Genomic DNA, 23,786 nt, shown 5'->3' with positions numbered 1-23,786 from the left:
ATAACTTAGCTGCTGCATTTCTTCTTCTTCTCCCCCACCCTCCAAATTCTTCATTCAATAAGCACATCCTAGAAGTTTTAACAGTCATAGCAGATTAACCTTGCCTGTGCTTTTGGAAGCTAGTCAGCTGATGAATTTACATGCAGCCGGATGAAAATGCTATTTGGAGAGAGATTGAGAGTTTATTTGTTTAAATCCCTTTCTCCACTACCTTGACCTCTTTCTTGTGAAATAATCAGGACTGTTTAGCAAGAATATTCAGGCATTAATAATGAATTGCTTTGGAGCTGGGTTCTGCCTTGCACTGCAAGTAGCCCATTGGTGTGCATCTCTCCCTTTTTTATTTATGTCTTGTTCTGTCCATCCATCCATTTTGGTCTGAAATGATGGAGGAAAAGATGCCAGCTGTTTTGGATGGTGACAGACAGATTTTGTTTAAGGAAGAAGCAGACATTTTAAGAGACACAGCACTGCAGCCACGCCATACCTCTTTGCTCTCTCTTCCTTGCAACAGCGAATCCAAGACCATGCATGATGTGGTGTCACCGCGCTGCATATCTCAATGCCACTGCTAGTCAATGATGTGAAGTGGGGGCAGGGAGTCGATATATGACATAGCACAATGAGGTCATGCCATATCATGTTCTGTGTTGTTTTGGCTATCACAAGAAAGAGATAGCAATGAGACACTGATTAGTGGTTTTAAAAACAGATTTTTTTTTTAAACAACAATGTCCTGTGTTTTTATATCTAGAACAGGTCTATAACACTGACTTTTTAATTTTTACAAGGAAAAGCAAAATTATAGGTATAACCTAAGGATCAAATGGCAATATTGGTGAGATACAGCTCTGCCATATTGCGTAAACCACAGATTTGGGGCTTTGAAACATGTCTGCACGTGATAGCTTCTTATCTTGGGTTGAACAGCTGTCTGTTAACTATTTTCATGCAATCCAACTCATAATTATACTTCTGTGTTAGAAAACCTGCCTTATGTCAGAACTGCACTTCTGATATGCATTATTATGCTACTAATCAGCTGTATATTCATTGTTTTGTAAAGTACAGCATGCTTGTCTGTTATAACTGTTCAGTGCATTTGGAACTAAAATGATTTTACGCAATTTGCTTAACACCATAATGGGATCACTTTTAAGTACTTACAGGCTCAATTCCATTGCTTGTACCCCATCCTGGCTATGGTACTTGAGCTATGAGGTATGCATAAGTTGGTGTAATAGCACAGGAAGACGGCATATTATGTTGTCACCTGTGAAAGTGCACAGTATCTTCTCTCTTAACTCAGCTGAGCTTCAATATGATTTGTTTCTTAAAAACACTCACTTCACTGTAATGTGTAAAGTGCTTGTTTTTCATGAGCAACTCCATGCACTAGCTGTACAGTTCCTTATTTGCATTTAGCAATTATTATAGCACAAAATATTAAGCTGAACAAAATGCAATGTAGCATCAAACAGCTTAGGCCCTGGGTATTTAAGAGAATGTCTTCTTCACCATGACCCCCACTGCCCTTTGAGGTCACCTGGAGAGGTCCCTCTACAGTTGCCACTGGCTTGTCTGGTGGCTACTCAGGGATGGTTCTTCTCCACTGCTGCCCTGTGGCTTTGGAATGCACTCCCTGTTGAAATAAGAGCCTCAGCATCTCTGACAACTCTTTAAAAGGCAGTGAGTCAAGACACATTTGTTCACCCAGGCTTTTAATTAGATTTACTGTTTTTAATAGTTTTTAACAGTTCTAACTTTGTGTTAAATTGTAAATTGTTTTAAAGTTTCAATTCTGTTTTAATTTGTACTGTTTTTATTGTAAACTGCCCAGATACATAAGTTTTCGGTGGTATATAAATTTGATAGATAGGTAGATGGGTAGATAGATAATGCACAGTTCTTTATAGCAGGTATGCAAAACAGAGAAAAATTGCACATTGCCTTCCTATATAAGCCTAAGAAATTATTTTACTTTTATTCATTATTTAAAATTTTTCAAATGCACTGATTAGCTTAGCTTGATGATACAAAAAGGGAGGTAAAGTTTTCTACACTCCAAATATCTATTTTCTCTATTGTAATGATCTTAACTGGGCAGTGGCTGCTTGTAATAACTCTTGTGATTCAACGCTAGCGCAACAGTTCAGCCATCCACAGCAATTAAATCCAAGTGTAGTGAGTCAGGATCAGTTTTTAGGAGGACTTTCTGCAGGTTGCGACACAACACTTGATTAATCATTCAGTATGTTATGTATGATGCTTGGTCCTAGCAATGCTCATTTTGTAAGTTGAGTTTGGTTTAGCAGTATATGTGTCATATATCTCACAAAGGAGCACTGGGAGATGTCAGAGAAATTCTCCTTAATGCTAGGGTGCATCCTGTTCCATCAGATTCAAAGCTTTATTGATCACTGTACTATCAATCACCAAGGTGAGAGAGAAGAACCCGACAAAATGGGGTTTATATGCCAAAAGCCTTATCCAAAGGCTTTTGGATATACCATACACACACACACACACACACACACACACACACACACACAGAGAGCCTTATATACCAAAAGGTTATATACCAAAGCCTTATCAGTTATGCATATACATTTGGTCAGAATGAGTACCTGTATATTGTACATCTTCAGATCAGCATTAACCAATCACAGTACTCTAGGCTAGAAATATTTTTATAACTACTGCGCATGTCCAACTTTCAAGCCACAAAGAGGCTATTGTTTTGCACTCACAGCATCTTTCCCAAATACCACAGACAAGGAGAAAAACTTTAGTTCACTTTTCCATCTTTGATTTCCCCCCCAACAGTTCCCACATCCGAAGCTAGGTGAGCCTCTTCACCCTAGCCACTTCCCTTCATTCAAATGCTCATATACTTCTTCTGCTCCCTGACTTGTGCCTCAAGAGCCTGCATTATGATAGACATCTTTCACACCTCAACTCCTGTAAGAGCTTCACGAGTCTTTCTTTTTCCTGCTAGGTTGATGGCGGTTAGCCCGCCCTGTCACACTGGTGATCCTTCTTCTGGGTCTGGGTTTCTGTCATCTGGAGGCTCCCTTGGGGTCATCTTCCGGCAATGGGATGTATGGATCCAAGTATTCCTTCCTTTGCACTTGACAGCCGTTTGGATCACCAACAGAATCTGTAAATGACTAGTCCTACACGGGGAAAGACAGTTCTTCCTCCGAAACTCTTTGATGAGGGCCCAATCTCTGGGCTGGAGGGCATAACAGGCTCCAATCACAGTTCCAGTCTGGGACACCTTCACATGCCTGTTAAGAGACTTAAACCCATTAGTGAGGGTCACACAATACTGAACTGTGTCTTTGTCCAGTTGCATCAGACTTTCCCTGATAGGTTTGGTGGGAGGCTCCATTCCTACCCTCATAGCGCCCCCCCCCACTGGTTCATGAGGGGTAAGCCAATGTCTCTCCTTGGAGCCATCTCTGATAGACATCAGGACAAAGGGTAAACCATCTACTCAGGGCAGATTAGAGTCTTGCACCACTTTAGCCAGCATAGTCATTATGTCCAGGTTCTGAGAAAATCTGAATCTTGGAAGAATCAGTCACTTGACCATCCTGGAAAAAATTCAAACCCACCACCAGCAGGTGGCAGCAAAGTCCATCTGGAAGAACTTCAAGGGTCCCCCAGTTTGGGGGCCTTACAGATGGTTGTGTCTTCGCTCCTTGTCCAATGTTGTGGGCCTGACAGGTTGAACAAGATTGGCAGATCCGCTGGGCTTAAATGCTTGCAAAAGGAGGAAAAAATTATACAAACCAAAAATTATACAAATTACTAGCAACTAACTAACAGCTCCTAAGAACTAACAACCCCCCCTTTGTTCATGTGTGAGGCCCGATAAGCCACATGAACAAAACACTTAACCAATGCCCAGGGGCCATAGGGCAGTCATCTGGGTGGTGCCAGATGGCTTGAGCATCCTGACTGCAGCTGGCTCGCAGGCAGAGATGCCATTCCTCCTCCAAGGCTGCTTGCTGGAGGCTGGGTAAATCCTCTTGACCCCGGGATGGTGGTCCCTGGGGTGTATGAGGTTTTCATGAAACAGCCAACCGGGTCAGTATGTATGTATGTATATATTTATTTTTGCATTTATATACCACCTTTCATTAAAAACAGTCTCAAGGTGGTTTACAAAAGTTAAAAAACATACAATAAAATGACAATAAAAATATTAAGCTAAAAATATAAAAACAAACAAAATTTAAAATCTATAAAATACAAGCATAAAAACTATACACAGGTAAAAACACATAGAAGCAGCAATAAAAACAGTCATGTAAAAGCCTGGATAAAAAGCCAAGAAGCTTTCTAAAAACTGTGATGGAGTCCAAGGAGCGAATGGCCACTGAGAGAGCATTCCAAAATCTGGGGGCAGCAACAGAGAAGGCCCTGTCCTGAGTGCACGACAGCCAAGCCTCCCTTATTGTTGGCACCCAGAGCAGAGCCCCCTCAGATGTCAAGCGGGCAGCAACCCTTGGGAACAGGCAGAAGTGTGAGCATGGCAAGGCACAAAACCAGGGCTATAGATAAAATAATAGCCGGCAAGAGTTCAGAAATAAAATCAGCATGTGAGATTGGGGTCCCCACAGAGGTGAAGAATCCCCTTTCTCTCTAGAGGACCCCAAAGTAATGGGAGACCCCCCAAAACATAACGCCTGTCAGTGTAGTAAATGCTTGGTGGGTGGTGTGCTCCTATAAGTGGACGAAGAAAAAACCCAAGCACAGAGAAAGAATCACAGACAGCATAACCAGTACACAGTGTTCCTTGTTCATCACAGAGACAGGAACCACCAACATAGAAGATCAGATCAGCCTTCTGCAAATGGTAATCAGTCAAGGCATTTCTTAGAGGTACATAGTCATGAGGTAGTTCATGAGGTAGTTCATGGACCCCCTGAGGGGAGGGGGAGAAGGGAAGCAGGCTTGGGGGGTTGGCAACGAATAATGGGAACATTTACTTCAGCTGGAAGCTGAATTCCACACTTTGTCTGGAGGTCAGCTGATAGGTGCTTAGTGTTACCAACCATGAGAAGTACCTGGATCGCATGGGGGGACCGCCAAGGTCAAGGGGAGCCCCAGCACTCGAACCCCCTGGCAACTACATCAAGTTCTTATTTATTTATTACATTTATGAACCGCCCCATCCAGAGGTTCTGGGTGGTGTACAACAAACTGTACTTGACTGCAATACACAACCGGGTGGTGGGCGGAGCCAAAAGCTTGGGTAAAGACTCCAGACACGAACTCCTCATGGAGTTCATGGCAATATATGGTCAAAGGTTTCTCATAGACAGAAGGCATCCTCCAGCTTGGGGGTCCACAGGATAGGGGCTGAAACAAACTTAGAAAGCAGAGCACAGGCATGCTTAGACAAAGACTCGTGGCTTTACGACCGTTGTCTATAACAATTGAAAGCTCCTCAAAAGGACCTTAAGTGTTTCTTTGTGGTTGGGACATGTGGTGGATTGCCTCAGCCTTAGTGGGCTTCAGGTGTCCTTCCTGAGTGGAAATCACATGACCTACAAACACAACCTGTGGGAGACAGAAATGCAACTTTTCTCTAGCCTCCTTTTGTCCCTTCTCACCTAGGAACCCAAGGGGGTGGAGCGTATGTTGCTCACATTGTTCCCTCAGTCTCTGACACCACCCGCAGGCCTTCTGGATATAATACCAAAACAGAAATGCAATATCAGAAACATCAGTCAATACTGTAGTGGAAAATCATATTAGCAGCAGCAAAAACAGCTGCAACTGGGTGACAGAAATAAGACAATAAATTTGATACCATGAGGAAAAAAGGAGTAGAGCTTGCCCTTTTTACGGGTAATGTATTTGATCCAGCCATAAGCAGTCCTCCCCTCCCTTCAGGGGAGGCTGACAAAGAAGGAGGGCTGTCATTCAGCACCTCAGTTGGCCACCCAAGGCACTGTTGAGGCACTATTATAGCCTTCTGTTGCTAAGGCTATAATTGATTTGAGAGCCAAATCATGTGGTTTATCCACATACACCCCATCTCTTGTTGAAGAGCAAGTTGAAGAGCAAGTCCTTTCCCAAAAGGTTTACAGGAGTGGTGTCACATCACAAAAAGGCATATTCACACACCACAAAAGCCCAGCCTGCACAGAGGCAGGTTGTGAGACTGGTGCGGCACTATGGCTCCTCCCCTTTCTCACTGCATTATGAATAACATTCAGCAAAACATGCAATGCCAATATCTATTAGAGGATCAATGGCATTTCCCCTTACAGAACAAGACAGACTAAAAGCAATACAGCAGGCAAAACCAAACCAAATCCAAAAGAACAAATTGAACAAGAAACCGGTTTACAATAAAATGTTAAGTTGAGTTACAATGTTGGGGCCCTAGGGTTATTATTATTATTTTGGCTGACCCCTGCGCAAAGATCCTGTGGCTGATGGATATCATGGACACTCTTTTTCCTCTTCCTGTTCTCCCCCCCCCCCCGCCACCCCATAAAGTGGCTGGTCACAATAGTGGCAATGGTTTGAGCTAATGGCTGGTTAGCCTCGGGACAGAACTTTGGCTTAGCCTCCTCTTCTGTTCTTGGCCTGCTTGACTTGCCTGCTTGAATTTTCTGCCAAGTTACGGTTCAGGGCTCAGGGCAGTTTACACAGAGAAATAATAAATAAATAAGGTGGCTCCCTGTCCCCAAAGGGCTCACAATCTAAAAGAAACATCAGATAGACACCAGCAACAGTCACTGGAGGTCCTGTGCTGGGGGTGGATAAGGCCAGTTACTCTCCCCCTGCTAAATAAAGAGAATCACCACGGTAAAAGATGCCTCTTTGCCAAGTTAGCTGGGGTTAGGGTTAGTTGAGCATATATTTGAACCCAATCTGAGTTTAAAGTGACCACTGATATACTGAGCTAGCATTCTGCTGAAATGACAACTTGTTTTGTCTGGCTACAGACTTTCCCCAAAAGAGGAGTCCTTACTGGGCCTTACACACTTCTACACTGTGGACTAGGGATGTGCAAACAGGTTCGACGTTGAACATGTTCAACATAGAACTGGTTTGATTTGACAGTTTGGGGTCAAACTGAACCACCTCCTGTTCAGTCCGACTCTGGACTGAACTCCACCCCAGCCGTTTTGGGGGTTCATGAGTCTCTTTTAAAAAAAACAGTACTTAACCCTTGGGGGGCTTCTCTGAGGGGGCTTCTGGGTGAGGGGCTTCCCTCTCCCCCGCCGGCCTTCCTTGTGCCCCAAATCACCCAGTTCGGGCGTTGTCTGGCTCTTTCCAGGCTTTCCACCCCTTGCTGTGACCATTATGGAGGCCACTGCACATGCGCAATGGGCCCCTGAGTAGCCAGGCCATTACCCATGTCATGCAGAGGCCCATTGTGCATGTGCAGCAGCCTCCAAAATGGCCACCGTGTGGCCCAGAAAGGGCTGAAGAATGCCTGAACCAGGCAATCTTTGGCACGAGGAAGGCCGGTGGCGGGAAGGGGAACTTCCGTAGACACCCCCCCTTGGATAACCCCCCTGGAAGGGGTAAATGTGTGTTTGTGTGCGCGCACACACACACATATATGACTTGTATGACTTATGTTACTACACTTGATCCAAACCTGGGGGGTGGATTTGATCAGGGGCAAAACCGAACTGGCCTGTTCGGGTCCTGTTTGGACTCAAACCGAACCAGGCCAGCTGGTTCTGTGCATACCCCTGTGGACAAAACTACCTTCCAAGAACAGTAGAAGTTAATTGAAAACCATAAGCCTTATTTGCACATATGTTCACTTCTTTGATTACTTGTAAGTGTAAATAAACTAACATTATTCCATTATCCCAGAGAGAGATCTAACAACACAATAAGGCTGTTCTCACGAGCAGCCTAACCCAGGCTAGGGCAGTCCAGGATTGAGGTGGATACCAGCGCTGCCACAGTGCCTAACCCACCTTTTTGTCCAGCCTTTAGCCAGGGTTAAAAGGCCTTTTTGTCTGGCCTTTAGCGTGACGTGAGCAGTCCCTTAACCCAGCGCCCAGGATTGTATGTCTGCTCAGGCACTCCAGGTGCCTGTCTGACAGGGGACTCCTCAATGAACTGAGTTCATCACGCAGTGCATTGTGGGATTCCTAGAGGCTGGGATGCATTTTCCTGTCCTCCAGAAAGCCGCATGGCTTTCAGGCCAAGCCACGTGGCCAAGAGGCAGTGGGGAGAGCAAGGAGATCTTCAAGGGGGTGGGGTAAGTTCAATGCAGCCTTCCCCCCTGTCCACCCCTTCACCCTTTCTCCGGTTGTGTGAATAGCCTTAATATTTCTGATGGAGGCAGTTCACACATTCAACTGTGTGCCATCAAGAAATGTTAGTGATGGCAAGTTCCTGACCGCCACTTGAATTGGTTTGGGTCAGTAATAAGCCAAGTTATTTCTCTGTAAGTTTGGAAATTTACTTTAAATTTATTTCTGAGACAAATTGAATTTTGATTTCAACACACCACTCATGCCCATAAACCTCCAAACTCACTCTCCTCCTTCCTTCCCACCCCTCACCCCTGGTTTACTGGCAGTGGCAAGTTGTGGCAAGCAGGAGAGAGGAAGAAAGTTCTAATTAATTGATTCAAATGATAACAAAAACTGCCTTCCACACCATCTCATAACTGATTTAATTCAGAGGTTATCCTTTAAATGAACTACATTGGTTGCCTCTGAGGAAGAGCAGGAATACTTGAAATGTGCCTAGCTAATAAATAATCCTTTGTGTGTTCTTTGAGGTCTTCCTCTTATTTTTGCATTTGGTACTCTCCCTTTTTTCCTTTGCCACTCCTAGAGTGCCAGCCTGGTAAGTGGGTAAGGGAGAAGGAGCTTGGGGGATTGGTGGGATGGAAGGGCTTGTTGAGGAGTAAAAACAAGGTTAAGAGGAGAACTCTTCTCTTTCTGACATATTAAAATATGAGCCTGAACAAAAATTCAGGGATCATAACACTTGTCTTGAAGTTGGGGTGAACATTACGAGCCCCTAAGAATCATATTTCTGAGCCCAGAAATACAGATCCCAGTAGCCGTATTCAGACATTAATTTTAAAGTTGCTGTACATGATTACAGCATCTAAAATGGCTGGAAGTCCCACCCTGGCTCTGACTCTCACCCTCACAGCTTGCCTTTCATGGATGTGGTGGTTTTCATCTGATTGCGATTGCGGCTTCCATGATGGTGGGTGCTTCCGTGATCAAGAGACCTGAGTATCCTGATCATGTAAGTGCCCACCACCATGGAAGCAGCGTTTGCCTTTTCAGATGAACACTGTCATATCCATGAGTGGCAAGCTGCAAGGGTGAGTGATGGGGCCAGGGTGGGACTTCTAGCCATATTTTAGATGCTGTAATCTTGTACAGTGATTTTAAAATTAATGCCTGAATAAGCCTAGTGACATCACTAAATGATGTCCATATATGAATGAAGCAGTTCTGAATATAGCATGGTCATATCATAGCATATAGCATAGTATTTAGCAGCAGGAATTGAGGATCTGGCTGTTGCATTGCTAGCCAAGCTTCCTGCTCTGCCACATATATCTAAACCAAATGAAGCTCAGTTTATATGTTACCAAGCAATGTGGGTGCCATTTCCCTAAAAAACTGCATTTCCTGCTCCAGTATAGTACTTGCAAAATAGCAATAATTCAAGAAATCACATTGGAAGACATCAGAAAATTGTTCATAATAAAGCAGGCCTGCTCAACTTAGGCCCCCCCAGCTGTTTTTGGACTACAACTCCCATAATCCCCAGTCACAGTGGACAGTAGCCAGGAATTATGGGAGTTGTAGGCCAACATCTGCAGGAGGGCCGAAGTTGAGCAGCCCTGTAATAAAGTCTACATAAGATAATGTTGAGGCTATTCTCACAACCTCCCAAAAGCGGGCGAAGGGAGCCCAGCCTGCTTTGGGGAGGTCATGTGCTGCAACAGGAGCCGCAAGGCTCTTGACAGCAAACCTCCCAAAGTACCCCTCCCCTTAAACTAGGTTAGTGGAGTGAGTGCTCTGCTAACCCCCATTTTGACGATCGTGAGGAGCTGGTAGTCGTGTGGGCGGCCAATCCAGTAGTTGTGAGGAGTGGTGAGGCCTTCCAGGATGAGCTCCCTGCTCATCTGCAGGGAGATCGGGCTGCCTGCAGAGCCCGGTTAGGCTCTCCACACTGCTTGTCTTAGACCAGAACCAGAAATACTGTGAGTCCACAGAGTCCACAGATACTGTGGACTGGCAACTTCCCATTTATGAATTAAATGCTTGTAAAACCTTCATTAATTTCATTCACATTCCATGGAAGCCAATAAGAATCTCCTATTGGTCAAATGTATTTCTATGCAGAGAACGCTATGCATTATACTGGTGCATTTATGTCCCATTAAAAACAAAGGCTGAAATCCAGACTACTACTGCACCAACACACCAGGGTTGTCCGTTGTGTGAGGTGGGGTCTGATTTATGGTGTTCCCATCTTCCTTCTCCAGACCCTCAGACATAGAAGCTCTTCCCATGATCAAGTGGGAAGAGCTACCCTGTTATGTGGGGAGGAAGCCCAACATTGCTTACCTCCCTGCAGAAGAGCACATGGAACTCCCTGGGTGGGTGGATTGCCTGCCCAGATGAGTGGCGGCTTCGCTCAAGCACTCCTTCGCCTGGCCATGGCTCGTTCGGCAGCTCCGGGGGTCAGGCACAGGGAAGCACCGCTGTGTGGCCCCCTGCTCCCCCAAGCTCCAGTAATGCACTGCATGAGTGTGCAGTGCATTCCTGGGGTCCTCCCTCCCCTCCCCCCTCCCTGAGTGTGTTCACCGTTGCTGCAAACAGCCACAGTGGATACACAACCAAAACAATGGGGTTAGCGGAGTGCTCGCTCTGCTAACCTTGTTTAAAGGGGAGAGCATTTAGGCAGACTTGCCGTCGGGAGCCACATGGCTTCTGTTACTACACACGAGCAGCAGAAACCAGGCTGGGCTCCCTTAGCCTAGTTTCTGCTTCTCGTGTGAATTGCTTCAAGGTTTTGGAGGCAAACAAATCAGCGGCTGAGTGAAAGGGGGGAACTTGGAAATTCACCTGCACCCCACACATTGGCACAAGATTAGTCTGGATGATGGCCAACTTATTTAAGCATGCAATCAGAGGCGTAACTAGGGAAAACGACGCCCGGGGCAAGCACTGAAATGGCACCCCCCCACCGCTCCCCCTCAACATACTACATTATACTTAGGTTTTTCCTCACAAGCGCCCGCCGCCGCCGCCAAGCCAGGCCACTGACTGGCCGCCAGGTGCCAGCAAAGCAATGGGGGGGGGCGCAGGCAGCGTGGAAGGGACCGCTCGTGGGGAAGGGGGCACCGACGCGCTTCCTTGACTGCTGCAGCACTGCTGCACTGAGCAGGAAACATTTGTATTAACAAAAAATTTAAAAAAAATTGGTCATGGTGGCGCCCCCCACGTGACCAGAAAAGATGGCGCCCGGGGCACGTGCCCCCCCTGCCCCCCCTATAGTTACGCCTCTGCATGCAATAATATGCACTGGATTGTGGCTGTATTATATTTCCAGCTAGCAGCAAAAATAAAATGCTTTGAATTAAGCCTATTTAGTGCAATAATACAAGCAGCAGAATCCTATGATAGTTGACTTACAAAGATGTATCATCTTGAATTGGGGTTAGTCCTAAGTAAGCATGCACAGAATAGCAGCATAAATGTAGCCTAAATAGGCTACAGTACCTTTGAAGGCCTGGATCTCAAGAATTAGATGATCATCCATTTCCAGGAGCCAAGGGAGCTTTGGACTTTTATTTCTCAAGCCCAGTCTCCAATGCTGTCAAGCAAGCATCTTTTGAAATGGAAAAGAGCTTCCAAAGCAGGGTGTGATATGACATGGGAGCTTGCCATTCACATGAACATAAATATAAACCCACTGGGTGCATCCAGATTCTTTTGGCTGTACCTAAAGTAGCTTTGTGGATCCCTGCCAACATGTTTCATTTAGTAGCATGAAAACTATGGTTCAGTACTTTAGCCACCATGGAATGAAATCTGGCAGGAGTCTCCTGGGTACATACACATGAAAGCATTTCATCCAGATGGATCGTCCACTCAACTTCTTTTCAAGTGATAACATGAGCTGGGTTCCTGGAGAGTTGCCATTCAAAGAATTAGTTACAAGAAAGTTGCAACTTAGGTAATTGATTAAAATGCCATCACCACTGGTATGTCTCTTGCAGAATCAAACATTTTGTTGGGGTAAATGAAGAAGGTGGTGGCATAAGAATGTTTATACATATACAAATGCTACATGTTGCCTTTCTCAGAAATAGCCTATGAAAAGTGACTCTGAGATCATACAGCTTTCATTTTTTAAAAAAAGTAATCCGATTTTTAAAATCTATCACATTTTTGAGAGTTACATTATCCCAATCATTTTTAAAAATGGTATCACTATGGCAAGTTCTGTGCAAAGTAGGAGAAAGTTGCTCTTGTCTGAAAACAGCAAATACATTGTGTATTTGGTGGTAGAGTAATACATGTGAAATGGACCACTGGCTTTCTCACAGTTTGGGAAAATGTGTCTTCTAATCTTAGGCCCACTGAGGATGTAATTCTCCCTCCTCATTAATAATCTGGTGTTCAGAGCACTAATATTTAGTTATTTTATCCTATGATTCTGCTTCCTCGTTCATTATCTTTGGTGTAAGGCAGAGTGCACAAGGCAGAGCTGACTATGTAAGAATCATTTGTATACGTGCATGGGAAATGAAGTCTTGGACACAGAAAATAGGAAATTATGAATACGGAATGGAAACATGTCTTCATTTAGAAGGTCTGTCTGTCTGTCTTTTCTTTCCCCCACCAAAAGACCCCCAAGACAGTAAAGTGTATAGTGATGAATTTACCTATCTTAAAAGAACGAAAGGCTGTGTCTCCCCAACTGGGACTTGAACCTGTGATTCCAGAGAAAGTAGATATTTCAAACTTGATGTGTTAGACCACTAAGCTTTCCCTTATGACTTTTACCAGCCTAGAAGCAGTGGGATTTCTAAATGCCACCTTAACATTCCTACTGAATCATGTACCAGCATATTAATTGAGACAAACCTAGGCAAATTTAAATGACCATGGGAGCAAAAATCCCTTTTCTTTGTAATCTCTTTTTTATAAAAGTATATTTGTCTCCACAGTTTTGTGACAAATTCTGACTAATTGGGAAAAGGATTTAATTAACAAATCAGGGAGACACTTAGAACAACATTGTTTAGAGCTGTTCTTATAAAGCAGCATATTTTCAGGAGAGGCTTTACTGTAGTGAAGTGAATTGCCATTTATTGTGAGTTTTAAATTGGAGTGCCTTAACCTTATGTTTTCTTTCCCATATTTTATTTTATACTTTCTACCTAGTCTGTACAGTGATGAGTTCTGATTCATGAGGGGTTTCAGTGGAAGGACTGTGCATCTTTAAAATGTCTCCCTTTATTCTTCCTAGTTCTTACACATGTAATTTCCCCTTTAATTTGACATCATTTAACGGCACATTACACGTCAATGATGTGATCTGTGAATATTTACAATGTTCATGTCATTTTTATTTTCTAATCCAATTTAAGTGGCTCTGCTTTTTTTATGACATCATGAATTCTTCAGCCTTTTTAGTCTTTTTTAGAACTAATTGTTCCATTAGTTTCTTTGAACTGCTTCAGTTTTGTCAGTCATTTTCTTGCCTTTTGATTGTAAGACCCCTTTCTGCCCTCCTCTGAATCTTCAGTCAGAGCCTTCAGAATATGGAACCAGTGGAAGGACAAAATACAGCAACCCTTCCCCTCCCCCATTTTTATTGTAAAATAAAACCATTAATATGCCTTTAAAATCCCACAACTTCTATACTGTAACTTTCCCCTCTTCAGATTTAAAGCAAATGGAGGATTGTCTAGAAGTTGCATAGGGCAGAAATATTTGTTCGGGATTTTTTTTTTTTTTTTGGTTAAGAACATACTTTTAAAAAATAAGTGTGATAAAGAGAAAAGTAGACATTATCATGCTGCCATATGGTCTGCTACTTAAAACATGACTCATATTTTGTGCTTATTATTTTTGAAACCTGGGTGTTACATGTCGAAAGAATGAGATGGTTCAACTTTATAAGTGATTCAAGTTCCTCTTAACCCTTTTGATTATTAATATAGAGAAGGATTAAATATATGAAAAGCAGCCTTTCATTGTATTCTAGATACATTCCTGCTCTGGCTAAAATGTGATTCCACCCTCAGTCTCTTGTTTACTAGGAATATATATATAGCATTGCCTGTGTTGTCTGTTGCTGCCCTCTGTAGTGATGTTGTAGAGACCACAATATTTCCCCTCCTATGCAACAGTATTCAACATCCAATTATTCTCTACTTAAAATATGCTATACATTTTGAATGCTGGCTGCAAAACACATTTTCTACGTCCTTAAATTATTCTTTTTTTTTTTTTAAGAGAGGGGAGTATTGGTGTGGGGAGGGGGGGGAAGTGCAATCCTAGGCCATTGAAATCAGTGCAGGAGGAGAGTTGAAAGAAGAGGAGGAGACATTAGCTCTGTTCACATATTTTATCCAACACTTGTACAATGAGTGTACAGTGTGTGCACAGGTACAGATCTGCACACATGTTATGTTGAACACAGCACACTTTCTATCTGTATCATGTATTTGAGGAACCTGTACCCAGGTTCATTTAATAAATGAATGCAGGTACAGTCATTCACACAAAAACATGTACAAGTGTCTGAATATTTTATTGATTGATTGATTGTTGAATTTATATACCGCTTTTCAATAAAAACAACCTCAAGGCGGTTTACAAAAGTTAAAAAACATACAAATAAAATGACAGTAAAAATATTAAGCTAGTGTGCGCTATTAACAACTATGGTTGGATGGGGGCACAGCACTGGGAGTTCCCTACGCTGAGAACTTTATAAGGTTAGTATGAAGAAGATCAGTTGCAAAAGGTTTTTAAGGGTCAGATTTGTCAAAGGAAATTGACACAGGCAGATACAGTCAGTATTGGGCCTCACTGGGCTGGTAGGACCAGAATTCTGGTACACAGGCTTGGATTAAAACTGACCATAAGGAAAGGCCACAGTTCCAAGGAGAATCAGTGCTGACAGTTGTTCCAGAAGTTTCTCCCTGCTTGCAATATGCTATAAGCTTATTTTCTGCTTCATTTCTTCCATATGGAAATATTAAGATAATCAAAAATGAGAGATCATTTTTGAATTTTGACCTAGCAGAGGTACAACAGGGTGGAGCTGAAAATGGGAGTCCTGACAACAAATCTTATGCAGTATGTAGTGGTAGCACATGATAAGTAGGCCTAATTCACATTTAATGCAGAACTGCGGGTCCCCACTCTCCCGTCCAAATTTGGATGTTCAGGAGAGCTCACTCTCTGCATCCTCGCTGACTGCAGAGAGGAGAGGGAACTGGCTGTCTGGGCTTATTTCTTTATGAAGGACAACCTTGGCAGTCAATATCAGTTGGGGGGTGAGGGAGGGGCTTCCTCCTTCAACTCCAGTTTCAAAGCAACCAGACAGCAGTGCCAGCATTTGGATGTAATGCTGGCACTGCGGAACCAAAGGTCCAGGTGGTGGAGCTCCCTACAAACCGGAGGTACACATCACTGCCCAGGGATGGAAACCGTGAGTCAATTTTCTGTTGAAATTGTGGTTGCCTGCATTTGGATGTACCATTTTTGAAACCGGAGGTCCCTTCATCTCTGGCTTTATGTTACATGCTAATATAGCTATAGGTTGGACTTGGTATCCAATGCATTTAAAAAACAAACAAACCCACTCTCACATTTCTACAGAAATCTGCATGTTTCCTGGTGGTCCTATGTAGATCCCAGCAAGTACAGCCTTCAGTATTTACTGTGAATATTGATGGGGGAATGAGTGAATGGGAGCACTTCCTGTGCACTTTGACTGGGACACACACAAAGCCTCAGCATTAGGGTGTCTGTTGGTTTTATTTTCAAAAAAACTGCATTAAAATTAAACTGCGGTTTACACATACAGCTTACAAGCAACCATGAGGCATAATAAAATAAAAAAAGTTTATTTTTTCCAAATTGCTGCTTTTGCTGAAATGTTAAAAATGACTAATCATAGTCATAGCAACAATAAATGAGTAATAAATAAAAATGATGTCATTAAAAAATTTCTATACTGTATTGTGAAAACCATGAAGCTGCTTTATGGCTGCAAGAACAAAATCTTTTTTTCTTCCCCTTCATTAAATGACTCTGTTCTCTGTGACAGAAAAGAATGTTGAAACTTCTTTAACAAGCTTCAGGACATCTGTCCTCAAAGTACACAATGTATGGAATCAACAGCCCCGACCCTTTCTGAATCAGAAAATGCTTGAATCTCAGAAAAGTGAATAATTGAGTATACCTGTGGTACAGGACTACGTCTAATCAGTCGTCTGTGTTGGCTGGTAGTGTCAAGGGCCATTCATCTGGTTCCCCCGAGATCTGTGGAAGCAAGAAGGAGGGGCAGTGCTGGGACAAAGATATATAACCATGTTGACCACTGAAGTACATGGTTAACGGCTTAATTATCTGGGTTCAGCTATCAGTCAGCAGCCAACTGGCACCATTTAGACATACTTTATAATTTGCTACAGAAAAGGCATAATGATAAGGACAGCGTTGCTGGAATTAGAAGCTACATTAAGGATGTTTTAATTTTTCTAATTATATTTCTAATAGATTAAATATGTGCACTGATAACATGGTTAGCTACCTGCATTTTAAATGCCACCTGATGCACTTATTTTGTAACTCTAGAAGACTGAGGTAGTTTGAGTTCAGGTTTCTCTGAACGTTCCTCTGCAAATGTGTATTTAGATGATTGCTCTGTGTTTGCATGGCTCTAAACTTTGTCAAGGAACTGCTGTGATTGTCAGCATCTCAGTTAAATGTTTTGACTAGGAAGTCTCTCCCCTCCCCCCAAATATTTCTATGACTGTCTCTATTTATATTCAAAATAAAAGCATGATCCAAGCAGAGTTAAGTACTTATCAATTGCTTTGCATTCAGTGGAAGAGAGTTGCATTTAAATGTGCTTTGGGTTGCAATCCTATGCTTGCTTACCCAGGAGTAAGTCCCATTGAACATAGTGGAACTTGTTTCTGAGTAAACATGAATAACATTATATTCTATGTTGTTTTGGACTGTGCTCGATGTTTGTTCACATTTAAAAAATTCTTAGGTGACTCTTCTTATTTTGCTGGCTGACATGATGTGTAGTGGTACAGCACTTCTGCACATTGCATTGGGGCTATTGCAAGCTGTTAAGGCAGCCCCAACGTTGCAGAGAATGAGCAGTTTTGCAATTGTCATGAATGGGAGTGACAGCAGTAGTAATGATTGCCCCGCTGCTCATTCTCTGCAGTGTTGGGGCTGCCTTTTTCATCCGCAAGAGTGCTGATGCGGTGTGCAGAGGCACTGTACCACTGCACTTCATGTCAGCCACTATTGATAAAGTTTCCATACTATACATGTTCTGTACAGAATATTAGCAAAAGAGAGGATGTTAATGAAGGAGCTGTATTTGAAAAGCCACATAAAACAAATGCATTCCAGCCAAATATTTAACACATTTCTTCCTATGGAAAATGTTGCATTATTTTACCAATCTGTCATTTTAACATACATTCGTAAATATTCAAGTGCTATATTCCATCTTAGAATTGATCACATTATCTGATTTAAAAAACTCTGGTGGCCTCTTTGTGCCATTGCATTGTGGTTTTCAAAGAGGTGTACATTTTTTTCTAGAACAAAGAATAAAATACTGAGTGACATCCACTTCATCCTATTTGGCATCCACTCAAGCCAGGCATATTTCATCGCAGACCAATCCCTAGATAGGGATGTGTGAGCTGCCTTGCTTCAAGTCGCGCTTGACAATGAGCTGACCTGGTCTGAGCAGTCTGTGTTCGAACTGGCCCAGCCCCTCAAAGCAAATTGCGTGGTGATACAAATGGCCTGTGCACATGAAAGGTCACAAAAACAACCTCTGTGCATACACAGAGGCCTGAACTGGGCCAAAGCCAGCCCAGCCTGTCATTTGGGAGGCTAGCAGAGAGGAGGGGTTTGAGGAGCACCCAGGTTGGAGGAGCACCTGCTGTGGCCAGTTCCATCATTCCCACCATCCTCGGTAGATTTAACCTTTAAAGGTAAAGACTACCCCCTTTAATGGATTCCCCTTTACAAGTATGTCCCCTGAGCTACCCCACAAGCTGGTTTGGCCCAGTTCGATAGCTGAACTGGACTGGACATGGTTTGGGCCAGCCTGTGCCTGGACTGGGTTGGTTTGACTCTGGTCTGGATTCAAACTGAGCCAGCTGAACAGCTAGCTTACACAACCCCTAATTTGCAATAACTAAGAGCTAAGGCAAGCATTACACTTAACATGGATATATGAGCAGTTGTAATAATTGAGGTAGATCGTTGTCTTGTGTGTTCTTCATTATTAATGGAATATCATTGCTGAGTGATAAGTTTGGTTGAGGAAGATATTGCCTTTTTCCACAGTTGTGTCATTGCTACAAACTGCTCAGGCAGATAAAAAATGCCAGCAGGGGCATTGCTAGGTACTTAACACATCCCACTCCTGATAATTAAACTCAATCATACACCCCCCCAATAATTATGTTTTTTTTAAAGTATCTAAAATTATAATCTCTATATATAATTCTCTAAGGTGTACCTGTGGCTAATCCCGTGTGTAGCAGCTCTCGCGAGAGTTCATGAGCAGAAGCACCGTGGTGATTGGGCAGCAGGATTCCATATGCAGTTAAGGAGGAGGATGGTTAAGGTCAGTTGAAATGCAACTGGTTGGAAGATGTTCTTGACTGTAGAGGAGAAGAATCTCTGTATATAAAAGGATAGGGAGCAGGGGACTGCGAAGAGAGGGGTTGTGAGGGAGGAAAGAGCCCCTTCAGGAGACGGAGGCTGTAGTTTTGTGAATCAGATGAGGAAACATAGTGAACAAGATCTGTCCATTCAGGAAGGGAGAGAGAGAGAGAGAGAGAGAGAGAGGAGCAACCAGATACTAATGCGCAGGTGCTCTGTGTGGGTTAAGCTAGTACAGTATTATTATTGTTAAATTTCTATACCGCCATTCAAAACAATCTCAAAGCAGTTCACACAAAAGTGAAAATAAGACAACAAAAATTACACAATTAAAATATCAACTAGAATATAAAAATAACAGTACCTATGAAATTGGAAGCCGCAGAGAACCAGGTGAATCTAGAAGCTCTCTCCCATGCTCTGTGCAGATGTCTCTACTGTTGCAGTTCCTTTCTGGAAGTTGTCACAGAAGAGGGACATGGCTGATGAGATTTGGTGCTCTGAGCAATTCACTTTGGTGCTCTGTGCAATTCAGTTCACTTCCACCGCTACCCGCTAATGACACTGGTGGATGCCAGTAATTTAAGACACAATCACAAAGCGTAGATAGTCTCCACAACATTAGCCACTCTGGCAATTGAACGAACTTCTCAGGTAGTCTAAGGACATCTACTTGATCACCACCTTACATGATCATAATACAAACAAATACAATGCCATGAAAGAAGTCTAGTATGCCAGATTATCACAGAATTCATGACATGGATTCTTAAGGTCGAAAGCAGAAGATTCAATATGCCAACAGCATATGGTATGCCTTACAAACTAACATCACACAACAAGACCAAACATCACAAGATAAGTGTAACATCTGCATTAGTTCTATTAGGTTCTGTTGTATGTTCATAGTAGGGATATCCACAAATCAATTTTTTTGATTTGATTTGTACCCAAATTGAATCACTCTTGATTTTTTTTTGGTTTGAATCTGGCCAGCTAGCACAGGGGTGATTTGTTTTGTCCACAAATATCCCCAAACAGGTAGATTTGGGTACAAATCATTTTGTACCCAAATCGGTTCTCATAGACAGCAGGTGCAGGCAGTGATTCTCTCAGCAGCAGGAAAGGGGTGGGGAAAAAAAATCTATTTTTTTCTTCATTCAGGAAAGTAGGAACAAAAAGCAGAGGATTTACTCCAAGCAGCAGGTAGGCAAGGCAAAGCAAAGCATGGTCAATCACCCCTGGCAACACAAGATTTGAGTGGAAACGAGCCAATGTGGAACCAGGAGGGGATCGCCAGCCAGTTGTTGCACACTGTAAATCACCAATCAGAAGCTTAGGAGGGTGAAAAGCTTAGGATTTTTTTTAAAAAAATCCCTGACACAAAATGGAGACAGCAAGAGAGATTACCACAAAATGGAATTCTGAATCTACCAACTTTTCTGGTCCGAAATCTGGGCAATTTGCTTTGGACCTGAATCTGGCCAGCTGGCACAGGGGCGATTTGTTTTATCCACAAATCAACCCAAACAGGTAGATTTGAGCACAAATCATTTTGTACCCGAATCAGTTAGCACAACCCTAGTTCATTGTTGTTTCAGATTCATCTTGAGAAGAAATATGGTTGGATCAAAGAACCACAAAACTAGTTCCATGAGGCCAAAGTGGCTTCAGACTTTTTTCCTTCTTCCTTGAGCAGCATTCCCCTATGCTGCATGACAAACAGCTTTTGGATCTGAGAGGACCACCAAAAGCTGTTTGTGATATGACATGAGTGTCATGGGAGGGGAATCAAAATTTTATTTGGCTACTACAAGCCTATGATGGCCATTTATATATTCAGATTCATGAAGCACTAACTAGGATAGTTTCCAACAGTTTGTTCAGAACATTGGTTCAATCTTACTTTTCTTGATGTACATACATTGAAATCTTACTTTCAACCATGGTTTCCTGCCTAATCAAGTTCTCTGAAGACCCAGTCTTAAGAAGTATGAAGTGTGTTTTTAGTCTGCAGACTAAAATACTTAATCTGAACCTGGGCTTAATTTTGGAGCCTGTATTCAATTGCAGGACTCAATCATGAAGCAATAATAAAAACAAGATGATATGGCAGGTGCAGTGTGACTTTCCCGTACATCCTCCATCAGCCCACACATGTTGGATGGAAAAGTGGTGATTCTGCTTAGATAATGTGATGACTTCAGCTCTGGCATCTCTTCTTTTAAGATACTGAGGCTGGTCTTAGGATCAGCCGAAACTGGGATAGGAAAGCCAAGCCTGCTTTTTGCTGAGCGGGAGTCATGCAGGAGTCAACTCCCTATCAGGAGGCAGCTCCTGCTGGGAGTCATGAAGCTCCCAGAGGCAGTACAGTGCCTCGCCTGTGAAGAGAAAGTTTCCCCTGTGAAAAGATCAGCCTCTTAATTGAGGTTAAGAGAGCAAATGCTCTCTGAACCCCATTTTTTATTGTTTGCCATCCCCAGCAGTTTGCAGCCAGGGCTGGGAGATTGTGGGGCTCCTAGCTGGTGTCAGGATCCCCATAATGCACTGTGCACTTGCGCAGTGCATTATGGGATCTCCAGGGGCCTCCCGGCCTCCAAACCTCCATGTTGCCGAGAGCAGCCAGCAGTTGTCTGGGCAGGCAATCCGCCACCCAGCAACGCCAGGGAGATAATCTGCAGGGGAGGTAAGCATTTTAAGGCTTCTCCCCTCACCCCTTTTGAGCCCTTTCTCTGATTGTGAGAAAGGGCTCATTAAATATTTTGGGATGGATCCAGAGGTGCCCTTCTGCATGCAGAAGGTTCTTGCCTACCGAAGGGCTGTTTCATTCCTTTCACTGGAGTGTTGCATGAGCAAGGGGAAACTACATCCAAAGATCTGACTCCACTAAATCCAAAGATGTTCCTTTTACTTGTGCAAAAGCAGCCTGGAGCGTGCACAACTGGAAGCATGAGAACTACTACAGTTACTAGTTAGAGCACTGTGTGAACTCTTGTGCAACAGCATCCCGCCAGTGGCGGTTGCTGGTATCTGCCTTACATTTCTTTTTAGGTTGTGAGCCCTCTGAGGATAGGGGACCATCTCATTTGTGTATTATTTATTTTTCTATGTAAACTCATTTGAGAACTTTGGTTGAACAGTGGTATATAAATATCCGCAGTAGTAGTAACCTCTGTGGAACAGCACTAGCAGCTACTTCCCTTCAGCTTAATGGTTCTTTGCACCCAACCTATTGCTAATAATAGTTATGTGGAAGCAGAATTTTACTTACAATGGAGGGCAATGCAGGGATATGAAGGGGACTACAAAAGAAGCAAATAGATTAACAGTGAAATAACTAGCAGTATCTGAGGACTTGAACAGGCCTTGGAACTTTCCAGATGGAGAGATTTCTTCTGTGAGGAACTGTTATAATGTAAACTGGAGTTAATACAGCCTATGAACATGGACTTCTTTTTTCTTCCCACGACTATCTGTCAGGGGTTCCCAACCTGTTGTATTCAGATGTTACTGAACTACAACTCCCATACTCTCCAGCCACAATAAATTGTAGCTGGGGATGATGGGAGTTGTAGATCAGCAACAACTGAAGAACCACAGGTTGAGAACCCATGCTCTATGGAATCCTCCATCCATTCCCCCTTCCATTGCCTAGACATCACTTCTTCATCCCTTACCTCACCCTGCCACAAATGTGCACATATGTGATATTCAAGAATCATAACAACTAGCTGGGCCAGTCGCAGAGCATCTGTGCCTCTTGTTTGGTCCAGCCATTTTCTCCCGCTCGCTGCTGCCGTTTTATCACCGTCCGCCCACCTGCCAGCCGCCTCTGGCCAGCCTGCCACCACCTCCAGTTGGCCGGCCTCCTCCTGCTGCCGGCCGCCTCCTCCCGCTGGCGTGGCTTTGCCTCCTCCTGCCAGCGTGGCTCTGCCAGTCGCCATGGCTGTTTTCTTCCCCCGTCCCCGTCACTTATCCCCCAGCAGCTGTTTGCAAACTTTCACGAGAGCTGCCATGCATAGGATTAGTGATGGGTACGTTTAAGAGAATTAAATATATAGATACATGTGATTCCAAGAACCATTAATTTTTTTGGATATGTTTAGTAAGTGTATTTGAAAGGCTGTATATAAATTTAACAATAAACAAATAAATAAATAAATAAATTTGCAGACTTGTAGGAGTATGTACGGCTGTACATCTGCAAATACTCCCCTCCCTCCAATTTTTTTAAAATAAAAAAGGTAATGCCAACTCAGAAGCAAAACTGCTGTCTGAGCCTGCCTGATATTGTTCTGTCACAGGAATATAACATAAACTATATTAAATATAATTTCATGCCAATAATCATTGCTTTTATTGGTTTTTTGGGGGGGCATATTTACACACATGCAGGAGTATACCCAACTACCCTGCAGGAGTACATTTAAAATACCACTACATTTTGTGGGGCTTGTGGGGAGCCTTTTGCATCATTGCTTGGGATACTTTTCCGGAATGCGGGAAGGTGGGCATAGAATAGTGGCCAGATCATCCGAAAAGGGGTGTGTGGGTTGTGTAAAATGGCTGCCAATTAAAGGTAGATAATATAGCTATAAAATGGCCACCAAGTGAAGCTTAGAAATATGTGGCATAGAATTGCTGCATGCTGCCCTTCTAATGCTATGCTGAAAGCAGTAATCACATAGGTACTAGCATGTAGATTGGCACTGTTAGCACAGCTTCCCAATATATGCAGCTTCTTTCCAATGTTCCAAAACACACTGAGAGGCACTTCACACAATTCGTGTGAAGTGCCTTACCAGGCTCTGTGGGGAGAGTGGGCTTAGCCCTCACACCCCGCAGACGATC

General features: G+C 43.2%; 1 long non-coding RNA gene across 2 annotated transcripts; it reads right to left on the bottom strand.

Annotated features, from left to right (window-relative positions):
- Positions 1–2,594: 2,594 nt before the first annotated feature.
- Positions 2,595–23,011, bottom strand: LOC128337593 (uncharacterized). 2 transcript variants are annotated; one of them, XR_008312330.1, is made up of 5 exons: positions 22,613–23,011; positions 19,300–19,388; positions 18,790–18,934; positions 16,468–16,547; positions 2,595–3,768 (listed from the first exon to the last, which is right to left on the bottom strand). It is a non-coding gene; the product is annotated as an uncharacterized LOC128337593 (long non-coding RNA). The 2 variants fall into 2 exon arrangements; XR_008312329.1 differs by lacking the exon at positions 22,613–23,011 and having other exon boundaries at positions 19,300–19,545.
- Positions 23,012–23,786: the final 775 nt, after the last annotated feature.

Source organism: Hemicordylus capensis, chromosome 1 (genome assembly GCF_027244095.1).
Source record: "Hemicordylus capensis ecotype Gifberg chromosome 1, rHemCap1.1.pri, whole genome shotgun sequence".
Taxonomy (NCBI): Eukaryota; Metazoa; Chordata; class Lepidosauria; order Squamata; family Cordylidae; genus Hemicordylus; species Hemicordylus capensis.
This window is presented reverse-complemented; position numbering and strand designations above follow the sequence as displayed.